This window comes from Taudactylus pleione, unplaced genomic scaffold (genome assembly GCF_031769625.1).
Source record: "Taudactylus pleione unplaced genomic scaffold, aTauple2 ptg000050l, whole genome shotgun sequence".
Classification (NCBI taxonomy): Eukaryota; Metazoa; Chordata; class Amphibia; order Anura; family Myobatrachidae; genus Taudactylus; species Taudactylus pleione.
The window spans coordinates 2,486,324-2,506,772 of NW_028284452.1; the positions used below are offsets into that span (position 1 = coordinate 2,486,324).

General features: G+C 31.8%; 24 non-coding genes across 24 annotated transcripts; all 24 read left to right on the forward strand.

The window, feature by feature from the left end:
* The first annotated feature begins 990 nt into the window (after positions 1-990).
* On the forward strand, positions 991-1,080 carry TRNAY-GUA (transfer RNA tyrosine (anticodon GUA)). Its single transcript is given in 2 exon segments — positions 991-1,027; positions 1,045-1,080. It is a non-coding gene; the product is annotated as a tRNA-Tyr (tRNA).
* Positions 1,081-1,205: 125 nt separating this feature from the next.
* TRNAS-AGA (transfer RNA serine (anticodon AGA)) lies at positions 1,206-1,287 on the forward strand. The gene has a single exon. It is a non-coding gene; the product is annotated as a tRNA-Ser (tRNA).
* A 1,093-nt stretch (positions 1,288-2,380) lies between these two features.
* TRNAY-GUA (transfer RNA tyrosine (anticodon GUA)) lies at positions 2,381-2,470 on the forward strand. The gene is given in 2 exon segments: positions 2,381-2,417; positions 2,435-2,470. It is a non-coding gene; the product is annotated as a tRNA-Tyr (tRNA).
* A 126-nt stretch (positions 2,471-2,596) lies between these two features.
* TRNAS-AGA (transfer RNA serine (anticodon AGA)) lies at positions 2,597-2,678 on the forward strand. Its single transcript has one exon. It is a non-coding gene; the product is annotated as a tRNA-Ser (tRNA).
* A 2,449-nt stretch (positions 2,679-5,127) lies between these two features.
* TRNAY-GUA (transfer RNA tyrosine (anticodon GUA)) lies at positions 5,128-5,217 on the forward strand. Its single transcript is given in 2 exon segments — positions 5,128-5,164; positions 5,182-5,217. It is a non-coding gene; the product is annotated as a tRNA-Tyr (tRNA).
* A 126-nt stretch (positions 5,218-5,343) lies between these two features.
* Positions 5,344-5,425, forward strand: TRNAS-AGA (transfer RNA serine (anticodon AGA)). The gene has a single exon. It is a non-coding gene; the product is annotated as a tRNA-Ser (tRNA).
* Positions 5,426-6,508: 1,083 nt separating this feature from the next.
* TRNAY-GUA (transfer RNA tyrosine (anticodon GUA)) lies at positions 6,509-6,598 on the forward strand. Its single transcript is given in 2 exon segments — positions 6,509-6,545; positions 6,563-6,598. It is a non-coding gene; the product is annotated as a tRNA-Tyr (tRNA).
* Positions 6,599-6,724: 126 nt separating this feature from the next.
* On the forward strand, positions 6,725-6,806 carry TRNAS-AGA (transfer RNA serine (anticodon AGA)). The gene has a single exon. It is a non-coding gene; the product is annotated as a tRNA-Ser (tRNA).
* A 1,841-nt stretch (positions 6,807-8,647) lies between these two features.
* On the forward strand, positions 8,648-8,737 carry TRNAY-GUA (transfer RNA tyrosine (anticodon GUA)). The gene is given in 2 exon segments: positions 8,648-8,684; positions 8,702-8,737. It is a non-coding gene; the product is annotated as a tRNA-Tyr (tRNA).
* A 126-nt stretch (positions 8,738-8,863) lies between these two features.
* On the forward strand, positions 8,864-8,945 carry TRNAS-AGA (transfer RNA serine (anticodon AGA)). The gene has a single exon. It is a non-coding gene; the product is annotated as a tRNA-Ser (tRNA).
* Positions 8,946-10,230: 1,285 nt separating this feature from the next.
* Positions 10,231-10,312, forward strand: TRNAS-AGA (transfer RNA serine (anticodon AGA)). The gene has a single exon. It is a non-coding gene; the product is annotated as a tRNA-Ser (tRNA).
* Positions 10,313-11,409: 1,097 nt separating this feature from the next.
* Positions 11,410-11,491, forward strand: TRNAS-AGA (transfer RNA serine (anticodon AGA)). The gene has a single exon. It is a non-coding gene; the product is annotated as a tRNA-Ser (tRNA).
* Positions 11,492-12,574: 1,083 nt separating this feature from the next.
* On the forward strand, positions 12,575-12,664 carry TRNAY-GUA (transfer RNA tyrosine (anticodon GUA)). The gene is given in 2 exon segments: positions 12,575-12,611; positions 12,629-12,664. It is a non-coding gene; the product is annotated as a tRNA-Tyr (tRNA).
* A 127-nt stretch (positions 12,665-12,791) lies between these two features.
* On the forward strand, positions 12,792-12,873 carry TRNAS-AGA (transfer RNA serine (anticodon AGA)). Its single transcript has one exon. It is a non-coding gene; the product is annotated as a tRNA-Ser (tRNA).
* Positions 12,874-13,956: 1,083 nt separating this feature from the next.
* TRNAY-GUA (transfer RNA tyrosine (anticodon GUA)) lies at positions 13,957-14,046 on the forward strand. The gene is given in 2 exon segments: positions 13,957-13,993; positions 14,011-14,046. It is a non-coding gene; the product is annotated as a tRNA-Tyr (tRNA).
* A 126-nt stretch (positions 14,047-14,172) lies between these two features.
* TRNAS-AGA (transfer RNA serine (anticodon AGA)) lies at positions 14,173-14,254 on the forward strand. Its single transcript has one exon. It is a non-coding gene; the product is annotated as a tRNA-Ser (tRNA).
* A 1,092-nt stretch (positions 14,255-15,346) lies between these two features.
* Positions 15,347-15,436, forward strand: TRNAY-GUA (transfer RNA tyrosine (anticodon GUA)). The gene is given in 2 exon segments: positions 15,347-15,383; positions 15,401-15,436. It is a non-coding gene; the product is annotated as a tRNA-Tyr (tRNA).
* A 128-nt stretch (positions 15,437-15,564) lies between these two features.
* TRNAS-AGA (transfer RNA serine (anticodon AGA)) lies at positions 15,565-15,646 on the forward strand. The gene has a single exon. It is a non-coding gene; the product is annotated as a tRNA-Ser (tRNA).
* Positions 15,647-16,739: 1,093 nt separating this feature from the next.
* On the forward strand, positions 16,740-16,829 carry TRNAY-GUA (transfer RNA tyrosine (anticodon GUA)). The gene is given in 2 exon segments: positions 16,740-16,776; positions 16,794-16,829. It is a non-coding gene; the product is annotated as a tRNA-Tyr (tRNA).
* Positions 16,830-16,913: 84 nt separating this feature from the next.
* TRNAS-AGA (transfer RNA serine (anticodon AGA)) lies at positions 16,914-16,995 on the forward strand. Its single transcript has one exon. It is a non-coding gene; the product is annotated as a tRNA-Ser (tRNA).
* Positions 16,996-18,087: 1,092 nt separating this feature from the next.
* Positions 18,088-18,177, forward strand: TRNAY-GUA (transfer RNA tyrosine (anticodon GUA)). Its single transcript is given in 2 exon segments — positions 18,088-18,124; positions 18,142-18,177. It is a non-coding gene; the product is annotated as a tRNA-Tyr (tRNA).
* Positions 18,178-18,305: 128 nt separating this feature from the next.
* Positions 18,306-18,387, forward strand: TRNAS-AGA (transfer RNA serine (anticodon AGA)). The gene has a single exon. It is a non-coding gene; the product is annotated as a tRNA-Ser (tRNA).
* A 1,093-nt stretch (positions 18,388-19,480) lies between these two features.
* TRNAY-GUA (transfer RNA tyrosine (anticodon GUA)) lies at positions 19,481-19,570 on the forward strand. Its single transcript is given in 2 exon segments — positions 19,481-19,517; positions 19,535-19,570. It is a non-coding gene; the product is annotated as a tRNA-Tyr (tRNA).
* An 84-nt stretch (positions 19,571-19,654) lies between these two features.
* TRNAS-AGA (transfer RNA serine (anticodon AGA)) lies at positions 19,655-19,736 on the forward strand. Its single transcript has one exon. It is a non-coding gene; the product is annotated as a tRNA-Ser (tRNA).
* Positions 19,737-20,449: the final 713 nt, after the last annotated feature.

Below are 20,449 nucleotides of genomic sequence, written 5' to 3' on the forward strand. Positions count from 1 at the left end.
GTCTGTTCTCTTTTTTATCTTTCACACATTTTCTTCCATTCATTGAGCCTAAGCCCAGTCACTCTTAGCAGCCACACTGATTACCTTTTATTTATTTGGAAATGCATATTCAATGTCAACATTGAAAGAAATGTTTGTATATCTAGCAAAATATCAAAGACATTTGGCACACTAGAAGGTGCAAAATTAAGATCAATTGTTAGGAGATTAATCTGTTAATCTGTGAGTTCTAAGGTAGATACAAGACAAATTGTGTTTTGATATGGCATATTTTTGATTAGTTGATTTTAATTTACATAAAGAAATTAGCTTTCCATATTTTGGTTTGCTGCAAGATTATATTTGGGCTCCATTATTTCTTGAACAATTAAACAGTTAAAAAAACAAGCTAAATTTGAAAAGTGAAAAAGTGTTGATGTTTTAAAGCTATATCTAGCAAAATATCAAATACATTTGGTCATTAGAATGTGCAAAATTAAGCCCAATTGTTAGTAGATAAATCTGTTAATTTGTGAGTTCTAAGGTAGATACGATTTTGATATGGCATATTTTTGATTAGTTGATTTTAATTTACATATGCAACGTAGCTTTTTCTATATTTTGTTTTGCTGCAATATTATATTTGGGCCCCATTATTTCTTCAACAATTAAACACTTAAAAAAACAAGCTAAATTTGAAAAGTGAAAAAGTGTTGATATTTTAAAGTATCTCTAATCTTGATGTAAATGTGGCTACGGATGGAAGATCTATGAAAACTGCTTTCTAAACTAGCTGTTGCCAGATGATAGAAAAATAACAAATTTAAGTTAAACTTCTGGTGATATTTAGCAAATCATTAAGCATGATTATTTGTGATGCTTATGCAAAACAGGAATAAACATATAAATAACTTTTGTCTAGTTTAATTACTTTATTGGGTAAGTTTTAGATAGTGAAAAGTTTTACATGTCCACTCCATCAGATATAGTGTAGATGATTTCTATAGGGAACCTTCGATAGCTCAGCTGGTAGAGCGGAGGACAGTAGAGGAGTTTGGTACAGCAATCCTTAGGTCGCTGGTTCAATTCCGGCTCGAAGGAAACAATTTTTTTTATTATCTTAGATGGCCATTTATGTAATTTTACACATTCTAAACCATGCAAACCATGCAAAACATAAACCCTTCTCCTAATTATGTTAAAATAAACACTTTAACACATGTGAGGTAGTTGTGGCCGAGTGGTTAAGGCGATGGACTAGAAATCCATTGGGGTCTCCCCGCGTAGGTTCAAATCCTGCCGACTACGTGCAGATTGATGTTTTCTTTTTCTTCAAATTTTACCAAATCTTGCAGCTAGTGATGCTAAGAGTGAGAACAGGCATTAGTGCATCAAAATATTTGGGATGCCAGTCTGTTCTCTTTTTTATCTTTCACACATTTTCTTCCATTCATTGAGCCTAAGCCCAGTCACTCTTAGCAGCCACACTGATTACCTTTTATTTATTTGGAAATGCATATTCAATGTCAACATTGAAAGAAATGTTTGTATATCTAGCAAAATATCAAAGACATTTGGCACTCTAGAAGGTGCAAAATTAAGATCAATTGTTAGGAGATTAATCTGTTAATCTGTGAGTTCTAAGGTAGATACAAGACAAATTGTGTTTTGATATGGCATATTTTTAATTAGTTGATTTTAATTTACATAAAGAAATTAGCTTTCCATATTTTGGTTTGCTGCAAGATTATATTTGGGCTCCATTATTTCTTGAACAATTAAACAGTTAAAAAAACAAGCTGAATTTGAAAAGTGAAAAAGTGTTGATGTTTTAAAGCTATATCTAGCAAAATATCAAATACATTTGGTCATTAGAATGTGCAAAATTAAGCCCAATTGTTAGTAGATAAATCTGTTAATTTGTGAGTTCTAAGGTAGAAACGATTTTGATATGGCATATTTTTGAATAGTTGATTTTAATTTACATATGCAACGTAGCTTCTTCTATATTTTGTTTTGCTGCAATATTATATTTGGGCCCCATTATTTCTTCAACAATTAAACACTTAAAAAAACAAGCTAAATTTGAAAAGTGAAAAAGTGTTGATATTTTAAAGTATCTCTAATCTTGATGTAAATGTGGCTACAGATGGAAGATCTATGAAAACTGCTTTCTAAACTAGCTGTTGCCAGATGATAGAAAAATAACAAATTTAAATTAAACTTCTGGTGATATTCAGCAAATCATTAAGCATGATTATTTGTGATGCTTATGCAAAACAGGAATAAACATATAAATAACTTTTGTCTAGTTTAATTACTTTATTGGGTAAGTTTTAGATAGTGAAAAGTTTTACATGTCCACTCCATCAGATATAGTGTAGATGATTTCTATAGGGAACCTTCGATAGCTCAGCTGGTAGAGCGGAGGACTGTAGAGGTGTTTGGTACTGCAATCCTTAGGTCGCTGGTTCAATTCCAGCTCAAAGGAAACAATTTTTTTTTATTATCTTAGATGGCCATTTATGTAATTTTACACATTCTAAACCATGCAAACCATGCAAAACATAAACCCTTCTCCTAATTATGTTAAAATAAACACTTTAACACATGTGAGGTAGTTGTGGCCGAGTGGTTAAGGCGATGGACTAGAAATCCATTGGGGTCTCCCCGCGTAGGTTCAAATCCTGCCGACTACGTGCAGATTGATGTTTTCTTCTTCTTCAAATCTTGCAGCTAGTGATGCTAAGAGTGAGAACAGGCATTAGTGCATCAAAATATTTGGGATGCCAGTCTGTTCTCTTTTTTATCTTTCACACATTTTCTTCCATTCATTGAGCCTAAGCCCAGTCACTCTTAGCAGCCACACTGATTACCTTTTATTTATTTGGAAATGCATATTCAATGTCAACATTGAAAGAAATGTTTGTATATCTAGCAAAATATCAAAGACATTTGGCACACTAGAAGGTGCAAAATTAAGATCAATTGTTAGGAGATTAATCTGTTAATCTGTGAGTTCTAAGGTAGATACAAGACAAATTGTGTTTTGATATGGCATATTTTTGATTAGTTGATTTTAATTTACATAAAGAAATTAGCTTTCCATATTTTGGTTTGCTGCAAGATTATATTTGGGCTCCATTATTTCTTGAACAATTAAACAGTTAAAAAAACAAGCTAAATTTGAAAAGTGAAAAAGTGTTGATGTTTTAAAGCTATATCTAGCAAAATATCAAATACATTTGGTCATTAGAATGTGCAAAATTAAGCCCAATTGTTAGTAGATAAATCTGTTAATTTGTGAGTTCTAAGGTAGATACAATTTTGATATGGCATATTTTTGATTAGTTGATTTTAATTTACATATGCAACGTAGCTTTTTCTATATTTTGTTTTGCTGCAATATTATATTTGGGCCCCATTATTTCTTCAACAATTAAACACTTAAAAAAACAAGCTAAATTTGAAAAGTGAAAAAGTGTTGATATTTTAAAGTATCTCTAATCTTGATGTAAATGTGGCTACGGATGGAAGATCTATGAAAACTGCTTTCTAAACTAGCTGTTGCCAGATGATAGAAAAATAACAAATTTAAGTAAACTTCTGGTGATATTTAGCAAATCATTAAGCATGATTATTTGTGATGCTTATGCAAAACAGGAATAAACATATAAATAACTTTTGTCTAGTTTAATTACTTTATTGGGTAAGTTTTAGATAGTGAAAAGTTTTACATGTCCACTCCATCAGATATAGTGTAAATGATTTCTATAGGGAAGCTGGTAGAGCGGAGCACTGTAGAGGAGTTTGGTACAGCAATCCTTAGGTCGCTGGTTCAATTCTGGCTCGAAGGGAACAATTTTTTTTTATTATCTTAGATGGCCATTTATGTAATTTTACACATTCTAAACCATGCAAACCATGCAAAACATAAACCCTTCTCCTAATTATGTTAAAATAAACACTTTAACACATGTGAGGTAGTTGTGGCCGAGTGGTTAAGGCGATGGACTAGAAATCCATTGGGGTCTCCCCGCGTAGGTTCAAATTGTGCCGACTATGTGCAGATTGATGTTTTCTTTTTCTTCAAATCTTGCAGCTAGTGATGCTAAGAGTGAGAACAGGCATTAGTGCATCAAAATATTTGGGATGCCAGTCTGTTCTCTTTTTTATCTTTCACACATTTTCTTCCATTCATTGAGCCTAAGCCCAGTCACTCTTAGCAGCCACACTGATTACCTTTTATTTATTTGGAAATGCATATTCAATGTCAACATTGAAAGAAATGTTTGTATATCTAGCAAAATATCAAAGACATTTGGCACACTAGAAGGTGCAAAATTAAGATCAATTGTTAGGAGATTAATCTGTTAATCTGTGAGTTCTAAGGTAGATACAAGACAAATTGTGTTTTGATATGGCATATTTTTGATTAGTTGATTTTAATTTACATAAAGAAATTAGCTTTCCATATTTTGGTTTGCTGCAAGATTATATTTGGGCTCCATTATTTCTTGAACAATTAAACAGTTAAAAAAACAAGCTAAATTTGAAAAGTGAAAAAGTGTTGATGTTTTAAAGCTATATCTAGCAAAATATCAAATACATTTGGTCATTAGAATGTGCAAAATTAAGCCCAATTGTTAGTAGATAAATCTGTTAATTTGTGAGTTCTAAGGTAGATACGATTTTGATATGGCATATTTTTGATTAGTTGATTTTAATTTACATATGCAACGTAGCTTTTTCTATATTTTGTTTTGCTGCAATATTATATTTGGGCCCCATTATTTCTTCAACAATTAAACACTTAAAAAAACAAGCTAAATTTGAAAAGTGAAAAAGTGTTGATATTTTAAAGTATCTCTAATCTTGATGTAAATGTGGCTACGGATGGAAGATCTATGAAAACTGCTTTCTAAACTAGCTGTTGCCAGATGATAGAAAAATAACAAATTTAAGTTAAACTTCTGGTGATATTTAGCAAATCATTAAGCATGATTATTTGTGATGCTTATGCAAAACAGGAATAAACATATAAATAACTTTTGTCTAGTTTAATTACTTTATTGGGTAAGTTTTAGATAGTGAAAAGTTTTACATGTCCACTCCATCAGATATAGTGTAGATGATTTCTATAGGGAACCTTCGATAGCTCAGCTGGTAGAGCGGAGGACTGTAGAGGAGTTTGGTACAGCAATCCTTAGGTCGCTGGTTCAATTCCGGCTCGAAGGAAACAATTTTTTTTGATTATCTTAGATTGCCATTTATGTAATTTTACACATTCTAAACCATGCAAACCATGCAAAACATAAACCCTTCTCCTAATTATGTTAAAATAAACACTTTAACACATGTGAGGTAGTTGTGGCCGAGTGGTTAAGGCGATGGACTAGAAATCCATTGGGGTCTCCCCGCGTAGGTTCAAATCCTGCCGACTACGTGCAGATTGATGTTTTCTTTTTCTTCAAATCTTGCAGCTAGTGATGCTAAGAGTGAGAACAGGCATTAGTGCATCAAAATATTTGGGATGCCAGTCTGTTCTCTTTTTTATCTTTCACACATTTTCTTCCATTCATTGAGCCTAAGCCCAGTCACTCTTAGCAGCCACACTGATTACCTTTTATTTATTTGGAAATGCATATTCAATGTCAACATTGAAAGAAATGTTTGTATATCTAGCAAAATATCAAAGACATTTGGCACACTAGAAGGTGCAAAATTAAGATCAATTGTTAGGAGATTAATCTGTTAATCTGTGAGTTCTAAGGTAGATACAAGACAAATTGTGTTTTGATATGGCATATTTTTGATTAGTTGATTTTAATTTACATAAAGAAATTAGCTTTCCATATTTTGGTTTGCTGCAAGATTATATTTGGGCTCCATTATTTCTTGAACAATTAAACAGTTAAAAAAACAAGCTAAATTTGAAAAGTGAAAAAGTGTTGATGTTTTAAAGCTATATCTAGCAAAATATCAAATACATTTGGTCATTAGAATGTGCAAAATTAAGCCCAATTGTTAGTAGATAAATCTGTTAATTTGTGAGTTCTAAGGTAGATACGATTTTGATATGGCATATTTTTGAATAGTTGATTTTAATTTACATATGCAACGTAGCTTTTTCTATATTTTGTTTTGCTGCAATATTATATTTGGGCCCCATTATTTCTTCAACAATTAAACACTTAAAAAAACAAGCTAAATTTGAAAAGTGAAAAAGTGTTGATATTTTAAAGTATCTCTAATCTTGATGTAAATGTGGCTACAGATGGAAGATCTATGAAAACTGCTTTCTAAACTAGCTGTTGCCAGATGATAGAAAAATAACAAATTTAAATTAAACTTCTGGTGATATTCAGCAAATCATTAAGCATGATTATTTGTGATGCTTATGCAAAACAGGAATAAACATATAAATAACTTTTGTCTAGTTTAATTACTTTATTGGGTAAGTTTTAGATAGTGAAAAGTTTTGCATGACCACTCCATCAGATATAGTGTAGATGATTTCTATAGGGAACCTTCGATAGCTCAGCTGGTAGAGCGGAGGACTGTAGAGGAGTTTGGTACAGCAATCCTTAGGTCGCTGGTTCAATTCCGGCTCGAAGGAAACAATTTTTTTTTATTATCTTAGATGGCCATTTATGTAATTTTACACATTCTAAACCATGCAAACCATGCAAAACATAAACCCTTCTCCTAATTATGTTAAAATAAACACTTTAACACATGTGAGGTAGTTGTGGCCGAGTGGTTAAGGCGATGGACTAGAAATCCATTGGGGTCTCCCCGTGTAGGTTCAAATCCTGCCGACTACGTGCAGATTGATGTTTTCTTTTTCTTCAAATTTTACCAAATCTTGCAGCTAGTGATGCTAAGAGTGAGAACAGGCATTAGTGCATCAAAATATTTGGGATGCCAGTCTGTTCTCTTTTTTATCTTTCACACATTTTCTTCCATTCATTGAGCCTAAGCCCAGTCACTCTTAGCAGCCACACTGATTACCTTTTATTTATTTGGAAATGCATATTCAATGTCAACATTGAAAGAAATGTTTGTATATCTAGCAAAATATCAAAGACATTTGGCACACTAGAAGGTGCAAAATTAAGATCAATTGTTAGGAGATTAATCTGTTAATCTGTGAGTTCTAAGGTAGATACAAGACAAATTGTGTTTTGATATGGCATATTTTTGATTAGTTGATTTTAATTTACATAAAGAAATTAGCTTTCCATATTTTGGTTTGCTGCAAGATTATATTTGGGCTCCATTATTTCTTGAACAATTAAACAGTTAAAAAAACAAGCTAAATTTGAAAAGTGAAAAAGTGTTGATGTTTTAAAGCTATATCTAGCAAAATATCAAATACATTTGGTCATTAGAATGTGCAAAATTAAGCCCAATTGTTAGTAGATAAATCTGTTAATTTGTGAGTTCTAAGGTAGATACGATTTTGATATGGCATATTTTTGATTAGTTGATTTTAATTTACATATGCAACGTAGCTTTTTCTATATTTTGTTTTGCTGCAATATTATATTTGGGCCCCATTATTTCTTCAACAATTAAACACTTAAAAAAACAAGCTAAATTTGAAAAGTGAAAAAGTGTTGATATTTTAAAGTATCTCTAATCTTGATGTAAATGTGGCTACAGATGGAAGATCTATGAAAACTGCTGTCTAAACTAGCTGTTGCCAGATGATAGAAAAATAACAAATTTAAGTTAAACTTCTGGTGATATTTAGCAAATCATTAAGCATGATTATTTGTGATGCTTATGCAAAACAGGAATAAACATATAAATAACTTTTGTCTAGTTTAATTACTTTATTGGGTAAGTTTTAGATAGTGAAAAGTTTTGCATGTCCACTCCATCAGATATAGTGTAGATGATTTCTATAGGGAACCTTCGATAGCTCAGCTGTGGCTGCATATTTTTGATTAGTTGATTTTAATTTACATAAAGAAATTAGCTTTCCATATTTTGGTTTGCTGCAAGATTATATTTGGGCTCCATTATTTCTTGAACAATTAAACAGTTAAAAAAACAAGCTAAATTTGAAAAGTGAAAAAGTGTTGATGTTTTAAAGCTATATCTAGCAAAATATCAAATACATTTGGTCATTAGAATGTGCAAAATTAAGCCCAATTGTTAGTAGATAAATCTGTTAATTTGTGAGTTCTAAGGTAGATACGATTTTGATATGGCAAATTTTTGAATAGTTGATTTTAATTTACATATGCAACGTAGCTTTTTCTATATTTTGTTTTGCTGCAATATTATATTTGGGCCCCATTATTTCTTCAACAATTAAACACTTAAAAAAACAAGCTAAATTTGAAAAGTGAAAAAGTGTTGATATTTTAAAGTATCTCTAATCTTGATGTAAATGTGGCTACAGATGGAAGATCTATGAAAACTGCTTTCTAAACTAGCTGTTGCCAGATGATAGAAAAATAACAAATTTAAATTAAACTTCTGGTGATATTCAGCAAATCATTAAGCATGATTATTTGTGATGCTTATGCAAAACAGGAATAAACATATAAATAACTTTTGTCTAGTTTAATTACTTTATTGGGTAAGTTTTAGATAGTGAAAAGTTTTACATGTCCACTCCATCAGATATAGTGTAGATGATTTCTATAGGGAACCTTCGATAGCTCAGCTGGTAGAGCGGAGGACTGTAGAGGTGTTTGGTACTGCAATCCTTAGGTCGCTGGTTCAATTCCAGCTCAAAGGAAACAATTTTTTTTTATTATCTTAGATGGCCATTTATGTAATTTTACACATTCTAAACCATGCAAACCATGCAAAACATAAACCCTTCTCCTAATTATGTTAAAATAAACACTTTAACACATGTGAGGTAGTTGTGGCCGAGTGGTTAAGGCGATGGACTAGAAATCCATTGGGGTCTCCCCGCGTAGGTTCAAATCCTGCCGACTACGTGCAGATTGATGTTTTCTTCTTCTTCAAATCTTGCAGCTAGTGATGCTAAGAGTGAGAACAGGCATTAGTGCATCAAAATATTTGGGATGCCAGTCTGTTCTCTTTTTTATCTTTCACACATTTTCTTCCATTCATTGAGCCTAAGCCCAGTCACTCTTAGCAGCCACACTGATTACCTTTTATTTATTTGGAAATGCATATTCAATGTCAACATTGAAAGAAATGTTTGTATATCTAGCAAAATATCAAAGACATTTGGCACACTAGAAGGTGCAAAATTAAGATCAATTGTTAGGAGATTAATCTGTTAATCTGTGAGTTCTAAGGTAGATACAAGACAAATTGTGTTTTGATATGGCATATTTTTGATTAGTTGATTTTAATTTACATAAAGAAATTAGCTTTCCATATTTTGGTTTGCTGCAAGATTATATTTGGGCTCCATTATTTCTTGAACAATTAAACAGTTAAAAAAACAAGCTAAATTTGAAAAGTGAAAAAGTGTTGATGTTTTAAAGCTATATCTAGCAAAATATCAAATACATTTGGTCATTAGAATGTGCAAAATTAAGCCCAATTGTTAGTAGATAAATCTGTTAATTTGTGAGTTCTAAGGTAGATACGATTTTGATATGGCATATTTTTGATTAGTTGATTTTAATTTACATATGCAACGTAGCTTTTTCTATATTTTGTTTTGCTGCAATATTATATTTGGGCCCCATTATTTCTTCAACAATTAAACACTTAAAAAAACAAGCTAAATTTGAAAAGTGAAAAAGTGTTGATATTTTAAAGTATCTCTAATCTTGATGTAAATGTGGCTACGGATGGAAGATCTATGAAAACTGCTTTCTAAACTAGCTGTTGCCAGATGATAGAAAAATAACAAATTTAAGTTAAACTTCTGGTGATATTTAGCAAATCATTAAGCATGATTATTTGTGATGCTTATGCAAAACAGGAATAAACATATAAATAACTTTTGTCTAGTTTAATTACTTTATTGGGTAAGTTTTAGATAGTGAAAAGTTTTACATGTCCACTCCATCAGACATAGTGTAAATGATTTCTATAGGGAAGCTGGTAGAGCGGAGCACTGTAGAGGAGTTTGGTACAGCAATCCTTAGGTCACTGGTTCAATTCTGGCTCGAAGGGAACAATTTTTTTTTATTATCTTAGATGGCCATTTATGTAATTTTACACATTCTAAACCATGCAAACCATGCAAAACATAAACCCTTCTCCTAATTATGTTAAAATAAACACTTTAACACATGTGAGGTAGTTGTGGCCGAGTGGTTAAGGCGATGGACTAGAAATCCATTGGGGTCTCCCCGCGTAGGTTCAAGTCGTGCTGACTATGTGCAGATTGATGTTTTCTTTTTCTTCAAATCTTGCAGCTAGTGATGCTAAGAGTGAGAACAGGCATTAGTGCATCAAAATATTTGGGATGCCAGTCTGTTCTCTTTTTTATCTTTCACACATTTTCTTCCATTCATTGAGCCTAAGCCCAGTCACTCTTAGCAGCCACACTGATTACCTTTTATTTATTTGGAAATGCATATTCAATGTCAACATTGAAAGAAATGTTTGTATATCTAGCAAAATATCAAAGACATTTGGCACACTAGAAGGTGCAAAATTAAGATCAATTGTTAGGAGATTAATCTGTTAATCTGTGAGTTCTAAGGTAGATACAAGACAAATTGTGTTTTGATATGGCATATTTTTGATTAGTTGATTTTAATTTACATAAAGAAATTAGCTTTCCATATTTTGGTTTGCTGCAAGATTATATTTGGGCTCCATTATTTCTTGAACAATTAAACAGTTAAAAAAACAAGCTAAATTTGAAAAGTGAAAAAGTGTTGATGTTTTAAAGCTATATCTAGCAAAATATCAAATACATTTGGTCATTAGAATGTGCAAAATTAAGCCCAATTGTTAGTAGATAAATCTGTTAATTTGTGAGTTCTAAGGTAGATACGATTTTGATATGGCATATTTTTGATTAGTTGATTTTAATTTACATATGCAACGTAGCTTTTTCTATATTTTGTTTTGCTGCAATATTATATTTGGGCCCCATTATTTCTTCAACAATTAAACACTTAAAAAAACAAGCTAAATTTGAAAAGTGAAAAAGTGTTGATATTTTAAAGTATCTCTAATCTTGATGTAAATGTGGCTACAGATGGAAGATCTATGAAAACTGCTTTCTAAACTAGCTGTTGCCAGATGATAGAAAAATAACAAATTTAAGTTAAACTTCTGACTGTAGAGGAGTTTGGTACAGCAATCCTTAGGTCGCTGGTTCAATTCCGGCTCGAAGGAAACAATTTTTTTTTATTATCTTAGATGGCCATTTATGTAATTTTACACATTCTAAACCATGCAAACCATGCAAAACATAAACCCTTCTCCTAATTATGTTAAAATAAACACTTTAACACATGTGAGGTAGTTGTGGCCGAGTGGTTAAGGCGATGGACTAGAAATCCATTGGGGTCTCCCCGCGTAGGTTCAAATCCTGCCGACTACGTGCAGATTGATGTTTTCTTTTTCTTCAAATCTTGCAGCTAGTGATGCTAAGAGTGAGAACAGGCATTAGTGCATCAAAATATTTGGGATGCCAGTCTGTTCTCTTTTTTATCTTTCACACATTTTCTTCCATTCATTGATCCTAAGCCCAGTCACTCTTAGCAGCCACACTGATTACCTTTTATTTATTTGGAAATGCATATTCAATGTCAACATTGAAAGAAATGTTTGTATATCTAGCAAAATATCAAAGACATTTGGCACACTAGAAGGTGCAAAATTAAGATCAATTGTTAGGAGATTAATCTGTTAATCTGTGAGTTCTAAGGTAGATACAAGACAAATTGTGTTTTGATATGGCATATTTTTGATTAGTTGATTTTAATTTACATAAAGAAATTAGCTTTCCATATTTTGGTTTGCTGCAAGATTATATTTGGGCTCCATTATTTCTTGAACAATTAAACAGTTAAAAAAACAAGCTAAATTTGAAAAGTGAAAAAGTGTTGATGTTTTAAAGCTATATCTAGCAAAATATCAAATACATTTGTTCATTAGAATGTGCAAAATTAAACCCAATTGTTAGTAGATAAATCTGTTAATTTGTGAGTTCTAAGGTAGATACGATTTTGATATGGCATATTTTTGAATAGTTGATTTTAATTTACATATGCAACGTAGCTTTTTCTATATTTTGTTTTGCTGCAATATTATATTTGGGCCCCATTATTTCTTCAACAATTAAACAGTTAAAAAAACAAGCTAAATTTGAAAAGTGAAAAAGTGTTGATATTTTAAAGTATCTCTAATCTTGATGTAAATGTGGCTACAGATGGAAGATCTATGAAAACTGCTTTCTAAACTATATGTTGACAGATGATAGAAAAATAACAAATTTAAGTTAAACTTCTGGTGATATTCAGCAAATCATTAAGCATGATTATTTGTGATGCTTATGCAAAACAGGAATAAACATATAAATAACTTTTGTCTAGTTTAATTACTTTATTGGGTAAGTTTTAGATAGTGAAAAGTTTTACATGTCCACTCCATCAGATATAGTGTAGATGATTTCTATATGGAACCTTCGATAGCTCTGCTGGTAGAGCGGAGGACTGTAGAGGTGTTTGGTACTGCAATCCTTAGGTCACTGGTTCAATTCCGGCTCGAAGGAAACAATTTTTTTTTTATTATCTTAGATGGCCATTTATGTAATTTTACACATTCTAAACCATGCAAACCATGCAAAACATAAACCCTTCTCCTAATTATGTTAAAATAAACACTTTAACACATGTGAGGTAGTTGTGGCCGAGTGGTTAAGGCGATGGACTAGAAATCCATTGGGGTCTCCCCGCGTAGGTTCAAATCCTGCCGACTACATGCAGATTGATGTTTTCTTTTTCTTCAAATCTTGCAGCTAGTGATGCTAAGAGTGAGAACAGGCATTAGTGCATCAAAATATTTGGGATGCCAGTCTGTTCTCTTTTTTATCTTTCACACATTTTCTTCCATTCATTGAGCCTAAGCCCAGTCACTCTTAGCAGCCACACTGATTACCTTTTATTTATTTGGAAATGCATATTCAATGTCAACATTGAAAGAAATGTTTGTATATCTAGCAAAATATCAAAGACATTTGGCACACTAGAAGGTGCAAAATTAAGATCAATTGTTAGGAGATTAATCTGTTAATCTGTGAGTTCTAAGGTAGATACAAGACAAATTGTGTTTTGATATGGCATATTTTTGATTAGTTGATTTTAATTTACATAAAGAAATTAGCTTTCCATATTTTGGTTTGCTGCAAGATTATATTTGGGCTCCATTATTTCTTGAACAATTAAACAGTTAAAAAAACAAGCTAAATTTGAAAAGTGAAAAAGTGTTGATGTTTTAAAGCTATATCTAGCAAAATATCAAATACATTTGGTCATTAGAATGTGCAAAATTAAGCCCAATTGTTAGTAGATAAATCTGTTAATTTGTGAGTTCTAAGGTAGATACGATTTTGATATGGCATATTTTTGATTAGTTGATTTTAATTTACATATGCAACATAGCTTTTTCTATATTTTGCTTTGCTGCAATATTATATTTGGGCCCCATTATTTCTTCAACAATTAAACACTTAAAAAAACAAGCTAAATTTGAAAAGTGAAAAAGTGTTGATATTTTAAAGTATCTCTAATCTTGATGTAAATGTGGCTACAGATGGAAGATCTATGAAAACTGCTTTCTAAACTAGCTGTTGCCAGATGATAGAAAAATAACAAATTTAAGTTAAACTTCTGGTGATATTTAGCAAATCATTAAGCATGATTATTTGTGATGCTTATGCAAAACAGGAATAAACATATAAATAACTTTTGTCTAGTTTAATTACTTTATTGGGTAAGTTTTAGATAGTGAAAAGTTTTACATGTCCACTCCATCAGATATAGTGTAGATGATGTCTATAGGGAACCTTCGATAGCTCAGCTGGTAGAGCGGAGGACTGTAGAGGAGTTTAGTACAGCAATCCTTAGGTCGCTGGTTCAATTCCGGCTCGAAGGAAACAATTTTTTTTTATTATCTTAGATGGCCATTTATGTAATTTTACACATTCTAAACCATGCAAACCATGCAAAACATAAACCCTTCTCCTAATTATGTTAAAATAAACACTTTAACACATGTGAGGTAGTTGTGGCCGAGTGGTTAAAGCGATGGACTAGAAATCCATTGGGGTCTCCCCGCGTAGGTTCAAATCCTGCCGACTACGTGCAGATTGATGTTTTCTTTTTCTTCAAATTTTACCAAATCTTGCAGCTAGTGATGCTAAGAGTGAGAACAGGCATTAGTGCATCAAAATATTTGGGATGCCAGTCTGTTCTCTTTTTTATCTTTCACACATTTTCTTCCATTCATTGAGCCTAAGCCCAGTCACTCTTAGCAGCCACACTGATTACCTTTTATTTATTTGGAAATGCATATTCAATGTCAACATTGAAAGAAATGTTTGTATATCTAGCAAAATATCAAAGACATTTGGCACACTAGAAGGTGCAAAATTAAGATCAATTGTTAGGAGATTAATCTGTTAATCTGTGAGTTCTAAGGTAGATACAAGACAAATTGTGTTTTGATATGGCATATTTTTGATTAGTTGATTTTAATTTACATAAAGAAATTAGCTTTCCATATTTTGGTTTGCTGCAAGATTATATTTGGGCTCCATTATTTCTTGAACAATTAAACAGTTAAAAAAACAAGCTAAATTTGAAAAGTGAAAAAGTGTTGATGTTTTAAAGCTATATCTAGCAAAATATCAAATACATTTGGTCATTAGAATGTGCAAAATTAAGCCCAATTGTTAGTAGATAAATCTGTTAATTTGTGAGTTCTAAGGTAGATACGATTTTGATATGGCATATTTTTGATTAGTTGATTTTAATTTACATATGCAACATAGCTTTTTCTATATTTTGCTTTGCTGCAATATTATATTTGGGCCCCATTATTTCTTCAACAATTAAACACTTAAAAAAACAAGCTAAATTTGAAAAGTGAAAAAGTGTTGATATTTTAAAGTATCTCTAATCTTGATGTAAATGTGGCTACAGATGGAAGATCTATGAAAACTGCTTTCTAAACTAGCTGTTGCCAGATGATAGAAAATAACAAATTTAAGTTAAACTTCTGGTGATATTTAGCAAATCATTAAGCATGATTATTTGTGATGCTTATGCAAAACAGGAATAAACATATAAATAACTTTTGTCTAGTTTAATTACTTTATTGGGTAAGTTTTAGATAGTGAAAAGTTTTACATGTCCACTCCATCAGATATAGTGTAGATGATTTCTATAGGGAACCTTCGATAGCTCAGCTGGTAGAGCGGAGGACTGTAGAGGAGTTTGGTACAGCAATCCTTAGGTCGCTGGTTCAATTCCGGCTCGAAGGAAAAAAAATTTTTTTTTATTATCTTAGATGGCCATTTATGTAATTTTACACATTCTAAACCATGCAAACCATGCAAAACATAAACCCTTCTCCTAATTATGTTAAAATAAACACTTTAACACATGTGAGGTAGTTGTGGCCGAGTGGTTAAGGCGATGGACTAGAAATCCATTGGGGTCTCCCCGCGTAGGTTCAAATCCTGCCGACTACGTGCAGATTGATGTTTTCTTTTTCTTCAAATTTTACCAAATCTTGCAGCTAGTGATGCTAAGAGTGAGAACAGGCATTAGTGCATCAAAATATTTGGGATGCCAGTCTGTTCTCTTTTTTATCTTTCACACATTTTCTTCCATTCATTGAGCCTAAGCCCAGTCACTCTTAGCAGCCACACTGATTACCTTTTATTTATTTGGAAATGCATATTCAATGTCAACATTGAAAGAAATGTTTGTATATCTAGCAAAATATCAAAGACATTTGGCACACTAGAAGGTGCAAAATTAAGATCAATTGTTAGGAGATTAATCTGTTAATCTGTGAGTTCTAAGGTAGATACAAGACAAATTGTGTTTTGATATGGCATATTTTTGATTAGTTGATTTTAATTTACATAAAGAAATTAGCTTTCCATATTTTGGTTTGCTGCAAGATTATATTTGGGCTCCATTATTTCTTGAACAATTAAACAGTTAAAAAAACAAGCTAAATTTGAAAAGTGAAAAAGTGTTGATGTTTTAAAGCTATATCTAGCAAAATATCAAATACATTTGGTCATTAGAATGTGCAAAATTAAGCCCAATTGTTAGTAGATAAATCTGTTAATTTGTGAGTTCTAAGGTAGATACGATTTTGATATGGCATATTTTTGATTAGTTGATTTTAATTTACATATGCAACATAGCTTTTTCTATATTTTGCTTTGCTGCAATATTATATTTGGGCCCCATTATTTCTTCAACAATTAAACACTTAAAAAAACAAGCTAAATTTGAAAAGTGAAAAAGTGTTGATATTTTAAAGTATCTCTAATCTTGATGTAAATGTGGCTACAGATGGAAGATCTATGAAAACTGCTTTCTAAACTAGCTGTTGCCAGATGATAGAAAAATAACAAATTTAAGTTAAACTTCTGGTGATATTTAGCAAATCATTAAGCATGATTATTTGTGATGCTTATGCAAAACAGGAATAAACATATAAATAACTTTGGTCTAGTTTAATTACTTTATTGGGTAAGTTTTAGATAGTGAAAAGTTTTACATGTCCACTCCATCAGATATAGTGTAGATGATTTCTATAGGGAACCTTCGATAGCTCAGCTGGTAGAGTGGAGGACTGTAGAGGAGTTTGGTACAGCAATCCTTAGGTCGCTGATTCAATTCCGGCTCAAAGGAAACAATTTTTTTTTATTATCTTAGATGGCCATTTATGTAATTTTACACATTCTAAACCATGCAAACCATGCAAAACCATGTGAGGTAGTTGTGGCCGAGTGGTTAAGGCGTTGGACTAGAAATCCATTGGGGTCTCCCCGCGTAGGTTCAAATCCTGCCGACTACGTGCAGATTGATGTTTTCTTTTTCTTCAAATTTTACCAAATCTTGCAGCTAGTGATGCTAAGAGTGAGAACAGGCATTAGTGCATCAAAATATTTGGGATGCCAGTCTGTTCTCTTTTTTATCTTTCACACATTTTCTTCCATTCATTGAGCCTAAGCCCAGTCACTCTTAGCAGCCACACTGATTACCTTTTATTTATTTGGAAATGCATATTCAATGTCAACATTGAAAGAAATGTTTGTATATCTAGCAAAATATCAAAGACATTTGGCACACTAGAAGGTGCAAAATTAAGATCAATTGTTAGGAGATTAATCTGTTAATCTGTGAGTTCTAAGGTAGATACAAGACAAATTGTGTTTTGATATGGCATATTTTTGATTAGTTGATTTTAATTTACATAAAGAAATTAGCTTTCCATATTTTGGTTTGCTGCAAGATTATATTTGGGCTCCATTATTTCTTGAACAATTAAACAGTTAAAAAAACAAGCTAAATTTGAAAAGTGAAAAAGTGTTGATGTTTTAAAGCTATATCTAGCAAAATATCAAATACATTTGGTCATTAGAATGTGCAAAATTAAGCCCAATTGTTAGTAGATAAATCTGTTAATTTGTGAGTTCTAAGGTAGATACGATTTTGATATGGCATATTTTTGATTAGTTGATTTTAATTTACATATGCAACATAGCTTTTTCTATATTTTGCTTTGCTGCAATATTATATTTGGGCCCCATTATTTCTTCAACAATTAAACACTTAAAAAAACAAGCTAAATTTGAAAAGTGAAAAAGTGTTGATATTTTAAAGTATCTCTAATCTTGATGTAAATGTGGCTACAGATGGAAGATCTATGAAAACTGCTTTCTAAACTAGCTGTTGCCAGATGATAGAAAATAACAAATTTAAGTTAAACTTCTGGTGATATTTAGCAAATCATTAAGCATGATTATTTGTGATGCTTATGCAAAACAGGAATAAACATATAAATAACTTTTGTCTAGTTTAATTACTTTATTGGGTAAGTTTTAGATAGTGAAAAGTTTTGCATGTCCACTCCATCAGATATAGTGTAGATGATTTCTATAGGGAACCTTCGATAGCTCAGCTGGTAGAGCGGAGGACTGTAGAGGAGTTTGGTACAGCAATCCTTAGGTCGCTGGTTCAATTCCGGCTCGAAGGAAAAAAAATTTTTTTTTATTATCTTAGATGGCCATTTATGTAATTTTACACATTCTAAACCATGCAAACCATGCAAAACATAAACCCTTCTCCTAATTATGTTAAAATAAACACTTTAACACATGTGAGGTAGTTGTGGCCGAGTGGTTAAGGCGATGGACTAGAAATCCATTGGGGTCTCCCCGCGTAGGTTCAAATCCTGCCGACTACGTGCAGATTGATGTTTTCTTTTTCTTCAAATTTTACCAAATCTTGCAGCTAGTGATGCTAAGAGTGAGAACAGGCATTAGTGCATCAAAATATTTGGGATGCCAGTCTGTTCTCTTTTTTATCTTTCACACATTTTCTTCCATTCATTGAGCCTAAGCCCAGTCACTCTTAGCAGCCACACTGATTACCTTTTATTTATTTGGAAATGCATATTCAATGTCAACATTGAAAGAAATGTTTGTATATCTAGCAAAATATCAAAGACATTTGGCACACTAGAAGGTGCAAAATTAAGATCAATTGTTAGGAGATTAATCTGTTAATCTGTGAGTTCTAAGGTAGATACAAGACAAATTGTGTTTTGATATGGCATATTTTTGATTAGTTGATTTTAATTTACATAAAGAAATTAGCTTTCCATATTTTGGTTTGCTGCAAGATTATATTTGGGCTCCATTATTTCTTGAACAATTAAACAGTTAAAAAAACAAGCTAAATTTGAAAAGTGAAAAAGTGTTGATGTTTTAAAGCTATATCTAGCAAAATATCAAATACATTTGGTCATTAGAATGTGCAAAATTAAGCCCAATTGTTAGTAGATAAATCTGTTAATTTGTGAGTTCTAAGGTAGATACGATTTTGATATGGCATATTTTTGATTAGTTGATTTTAATTTACATATGCAACATAGCTTTTTCTATATTTTGCTTTGCTGCAATATTATATTTGGGCCCCATTATTTCTTCAACAATTAAACACTTAAAAAAACAAGCTAAATTTGAAAAGTGAAAAAGTGTTGATATTTTAAAGTATCTCTAATCTTGATGTAAATGTGGCTACAGATGGAAGATCTATGAAAACTGCTTTCTAAACTAGCTGTTGCCAGATGATAGAAAAATAACAAATTTAAGTTAAACTTCTGGTGATATTTAGCAAATCATTAAGCATGATTATTTGTGATGCTTATGCAAAACAGGAATAAACATATAAATAACTTTGGTCTAGTTTAATTACTTTATTGGGTAAGTTTTAGATAGTGAAAAGTTTTACATGTCCACTCCATCAGATATAGTGTAGATGATTTCTATAGGGAACCTTCGATAGCTCAGCTGGTAGAGTGGAGGACTGTAGAGGAGTTTGGTACAGCAATCCTTAGGTCGCTGATTCAATTCCGGCTCAAAGGAAACAATTTTTTTTTATTATCTTAGATGGCCATTTATGTAATTTTACACATTCTAAACCATGCAAACCATGCAAAACCATGTGAGGTAGTTGTGGCCGAGTGGTTAAGGCGTTGGACTAGAAATCCATTGGGGTCTCCCCACGTAGGTTCAAATCCTGCCGACTACGTGCAGATTGATGTTTTCTTTTTCTTCAAATTTTACCAAATCTTGCAGCTAGTGATGCTAAGAGTGAGAACAGGCATTAGTGCATCAAAATATTTGGGATGCCAGTCTGTTCTCTTTTTTATCTTTCACACATTTTCTTCCATTCATTGAGCCTAAGCCCAGTCACTCTTAGCAGCCACACTGATTACCTTTTATTTATTTGGAAATGCATATTCAATGTCAACATTGAAAGAAATGTTTGTATATCTAGCAAAATATCAAAGACATTTGGCACACTAGAAGGTGCAAAATTAAGATCAATTGTTAGGAGATTAATCTGTTAATCTGTGAGTTCTAAGGTAGATACAAGACAAATTGTGTTTTGATATGGCATATTTTTGATTAGTTGATTTTAATTTACATAAAGAAATTAGCTTTCCATATTTTGGTTTGCTGCAAGATTATATTTGGGCTCCATTATTTCTTGAACAATTAAACAGTTAAAAAAACAAGCTAAATTTGAAAAGTGAAAAAGTGTTGATGTTTTAAAGCTATATCTAGCAAAATATCAAATACATTTGGTCATTAGAATGTGCAAAATTAAGCCCAATTGTTAGTAGATAAATCTGTTAATTTGTGAGTTCTAAGGTAGATACGATTTTGATATGGCATATTTTTGATTAGTTGATTTTAATTTACATATGCAACATAGCTTTTTCTATATTTTGCTTTGCT